This window comes from Octopus bimaculoides, chromosome 24 (assembly GCF_046866305.1).
Source record: "Octopus bimaculoides isolate indiv1 chromosome 24, ASM4686630v1, whole genome shotgun sequence".
In the NCBI taxonomy this organism is placed as follows: domain Eukaryota; kingdom Metazoa; phylum Mollusca; class Cephalopoda; order Octopoda; family Octopodidae; genus Octopus; species Octopus bimaculoides.
This window is the reverse complement of record NC_142951.1, coordinates 33,487,682-33,492,681: the sequence shown is the minus strand read 5'-3', so window position 1 is coordinate 33,492,681 and position 5,000 is coordinate 33,487,682. Positions and strand designations below refer to the sequence as shown.

The 5,000-nt window shown below is 36.1% G+C and overlaps 1 protein-coding gene across 4 annotated transcripts in view; it reads left to right on the top strand.

Annotated features, from left to right (window-relative positions):
• LOC149131267 (acidic phospholipase A2 PA4-like) overlaps positions 1-5,000 on the top strand; it is a 28,118-nt gene that overhangs the window by 15,940 nt on the left and 7,178 nt on the right. The window contains exon 1 of one of the 4 annotated variants that reach the window (XM_089341104.1): positions 646-896. The exons of the other annotated variants lie outside the window; for them this stretch is intronic. The gene's annotated coding sequence lies outside the window, so the exon portion shown is untranslated. Of the gene's footprint in view, positions 1-645; positions 897-5,000 lie in introns of those variants that run through there. 4 annotated transcript variants of the gene reach the window in all.

Sequence of the window (5,000 nt, the reverse complement as noted above, 5' to 3'; positions counted from 1 at the left end):
AATTAAGAAGCGTACGCACACACACACACACGCACGCAGACAGACCGATACATACATATAAATGATGATAGATAAATATACACATATATATACATATATATACATAAATTTACATCTATGAATATATGTGCATATATAGATATATATATATAACTATATGTATATATATTACATACACATACATATACACCCATATATATACACGCACACATACACGCATTCACACACACATAAATATATATATTTGGAAATAAATGCATATACATATATGTGTATATATGTACGTGTGTGTGTGCGTGTGGAAAGAGAGAGAGAGTGGGGCAGAAATAAATAAGGTTGACAGGTATGTATGTATATATCTGTGTATATTTGCGTGTCTATGTATGTATAAGTGTATATGCATACATATGTACGCACACACATATATATACATATACATACATATACATATATACATACATACATACATACATACATACATACATACATACAAACATACACACCTTCTTGTCTACATACGTGCCTGTACATATATGTGTTTGTCTGCCTGTATCTGTTTACTTAGATGTACATTATTTGCCTACCCTTTGTATCCGTTAGCGGTCAACTCTCTGGTGTTTGTATAACTCCATTATTATAAAGGAAAAAAAGGAGGTAAAAAGGTAACAAAGAAGGACAAACAATAAATAGATAATAATATAAGAAAATCTAAATTGTTTCAAAGACTTTCTCTCCACTATTTCGTCGTTGGGTTTCGAGAACATTCGACACTCATAGATTCAACTACAAGTTCAGTCGTTTTTCTATAAGGAGCCAAATTTTATCGTCTGCCAATAAGGAGCCAAATCTTATCGTCTGCCAATAAGAAGCCAAATTCCAGCCAGATTTTGTCCTCAGTAAGTATACTTGCATGTGTTGAGATGTGTATAAATTTATATGCATGTATGTATACATGTGTAAATTTATTAACCTATAGATGTTTCCACGTATGTGTGAATATTTGTATGTGTAAATCCGCGGCAGATAGTCTGTGCAAAGAAGGCGAGGGAAAAAAATTGTAAGATCGCTCTGAGAATCGATCCTCATAACTTTATGTTTGTTATCAATTGTATAGCTCTTCTAACCACTACACCGGAGCAATCGTTCTTACACACATGCACATATATGTATCGCCATGCTTGACCGCTAAATCTACAAGTTTTCTCTCTCTCTCTCTCCGTTCATTTTCACTTATTTCTGATGAAGAGCGTAGCCTCGAAATGTAAAAGACTTTCTCACTTTCCCGAGCGTCAAATTAATACATCTGCTTGTTGTTCATACACCTACATTCGTCTTTTTCGTGCCTTTCGGCAAATTTCAACTATATATATATATATATATATATATATATATATATATATATATATATATATATATATATATATATATATATATATATATATATATATATATATATATATATATATATATATATATATATATATATTTTACTTGTTTAAATTATTAGACTGCGGCCATGCTGGGGCATTTTTAGTCGAATGAATTGGCTCCGGTATTTCTTTTAAGCGCTTGGTACTTAATCTATCGGTTTATTTTGTAAGAGGTTAAAACGATTTTAATGTTTCTCTGTTAGAGGGCGTCGAGCTGGCAGAATCGTATGCACGCTGGGTGAAATGTTCAGCGGCATTTCGTCCGTCTTTACGTTCTGAGTTCAAATTCCGCCCTCACGAAATTGCTGGCCTTGTCCCTAAATTTGAAGCCAATATTTCTCTGGTGGGGCAGCGGCCTTTTAAATTGCTAACGTAATATCTCTGACCTTGATTGACCATAACTTTGAGGAGTCAAAAGGTACCGTGTCTTTTGTAACCCTTCTTCCTCGCTCCGATAATATATTATACTGGCGATATTTCTGTCACACCCTGTTTTATTATATAACTTACTGGTTGACTGATTTTACGACGCTGTTGACATTCTAGTTGTTTGTTATTGTAATATATATATCACCACGAGTCAGTATACTATTTATAGTAACCCGATCACGCTTGAATCAACTTCAATCGAATTAACTTCGGTTTTAAAGCCTTGTTTAATCAGGTCATTAAATCGTCTTTATCCTTTACCTTTCGCCTATTTTTCATTCCCCTCGAAGTTTTATCCCTAAATAGTGGTATGGGATTTAACTGTTCTTTCTAGCGTGCAAGGAATCCATATGATGGACAGGATCCAGGGATCGAGGTGTGGGAAGAAAGTAAGCTTCAAGCAATCCGTTGTAAATATAAAAAAACAACTTCCAGGGACAATAATGGTTTATTGAAACGGAAGGTTGTGGATTTTCTTTTTTCGTATCGAAGTACGATAAACTAAAAACAAGTTCTTTCTATATTTCACGGTATGCAACCAGCATTGCTAGGCATGCGAATAAGAACACAAGAGTTAAGGAATGGTGTCGATAAGATGAAATCCGGGCTACATATGTTTCAAAGCGAGCGGAATCTCGGAAGTGGTAAATATCCAAACAAGGTGTATACCGCAGGCCACTCGTCAGGCCGAAGATGTATGTATGTATGTATGTATGTATGTATGTATATGGATCAAAACAGTTTGATTTGTTGGTACTCTTGAGTTTCAAGCGTGGGGCTAATCGTCAGCCAAATGGCTGACGACTAGCATCACGCTTGAAACTCAAGAGTACCAACATGTTTGAATCAAACTGTTTTGATCCAGACATGTAACTCCCAATAAATTGGTTGAGTGCCCTTCTTTCGTTTGTCCACTCACTCGTACGTAGACAGACAGACAGACAGACAGACAGACAGACAGATAGATAGATAGATAGATAGATAGATAGATAGATAGATAGATAGATAGATTTAGCTGTAATAATTTTCTCTTTTGTTAGTTGCCAGTGCCACATAAAAAGCACTTGTACTTGTTCCACGTAAAAGGCGCCCGGTGCATTCTGTAAATCTGTCGACATTAGGAAGGACATCCAGCTGGAGAAATCATACCAAAACGGACATTAGGAACCCGGTGCAGCTCTGCAGCCTGCCAGCCCTTATCAAACTATCCAACCCATGCCAGCACGGAAAACAGACGTCAAATAACAACGATGACAATGATCATGATAAGTTGATTTAAAATGTTCGATTAATTAATATTTGACGTTAATTAGACTATTAGACAATGTGGAGGTGTTCTGTTTTGTTTTGTGGGTTTTTTTTTTTAAAAGACTATGACGCATTTTAGGTGCAATTCAAATCTAAAGTTATATTTATAAATGGGGGTTTTTATTTTCACGGTAGTAATTTTTACAATAGCGTGTGTGTGTGTGTGTGTGTGTGTGTGTGTGTGTGTGTGTGTGTGTGTGTGTGTGTGTGTGTGTAGCTATGTCTGTATTAACATTCTATGTGTCATTATAATCATCATCATAATTTAGGAAATTATGCAGGTGTGTGTATATGTATATATGGATATGTATATATGTATATATGTATATATGTATATATGTATATATGTATATATGGATATGTATATATGGATATGTATATATGTATATATGGAAACGCTTGTATACACACACACGCACACATACATTCTATTCTTTTATTCTTTTGCTTGTTTCAATCATTTGACTGCGGCCATGCTAGAGCACCGCCTTTCGTCGAACAAATCGACCTCAGGACTTATTTTTTTGTAAGCCAAGTACTTATTCTATCGGTCTCTTTTTGCCGAACCGCTAATGTTACGTGGACGTAGTGTGTGTATATGTATGCGTATGTGTGCACGGGTGTATGTGTGTGTGTCAATGTGTTTGTGCAAGTGTGTGTGTGTGTGTGTTTATGTATGTGTATGTGTATAGTAGCATATTTTATTAAGCTGCGCACTATTTTTACTGATTGTTAAGCAACAGGTGAACGTATGAGAGTGTGTGTGTGTGTGTGTGTGTGTGTGTGTGTGTGTGTGTGTGTGTGTGTGTGTCTGTGTGTGTCTGTGTCTGTGTCTGTGTGTCTGTGTCTGTGTGTGCCCGCGTTGTGTATAGTGTGTCGTGTGCAAGTGGGTGTGTTATGTATTTAAACCCATTAACTTGAATGTATAGAGCAGGAAGAGAGAGAGACAGACAGACAGACGGAGAGACAGACAGACAGACAGACAGACAGACAGACAGACAGACAGACAGACAGAAAGAACGAGACAGAGACAGAGACAGAGACAGAGACAGAGACGACAGACAGTCGAACAGAAGGAGACTGAGGTAAGATAAGACCCGAAAGACAGACAGACAGATATAGATTAGGAGTCCTCAACCATTTTTGTTTTAATATAGATACAGATGTACAGATATATACATACATATATATACATATATAAATTCATGTATATACGTGTGCATATATACACACACATACATACATGTGTGTGTGTGTGTGTGTATTTGTGCATATATATGTCCACTTTTGTGTTGCTTGTCTATATATTTATTGTTTGTCCGTTCTTGTTGCGTACTGGGGTCGATCTAATCGACTGGTCCCCTTCCCAAAAATTTCAGCCCTAGAGTAGAAAAGAATATATATATATATATATATATATATATATATATATATATATATGTGTGTGTGTGTGTGTGTGTGTGTGTGTGTGTGTGTGTGTGTGTGTGTGTGTGTGTGGCAAATGAAAGACAGAAGATGGAATATACGAGAATTTATTAGTAATCACGACAATTGCTTCGACACATCTAGCATCGATCCCTCGTGTGTGGGGCACTCAACAACTGGTTCAGAACCATCCAGCGGTGTAGATGTATTTCGTCAGATGATAAGTAGATACAACTCATTAAAATAACACTTCCATAATGTATCTTCTTATTTCGTAGGGAAAAAAAAGGAAGCAGCAAAATGGTGGAAACATCTTCAGTCAACTTTTAAATTCAGAAAAATCTGTTTTATAGATTTTTAACCAGTTTTACAGATTTTACAGATGTGTGTGGTGGGGTTGGTGTTGTG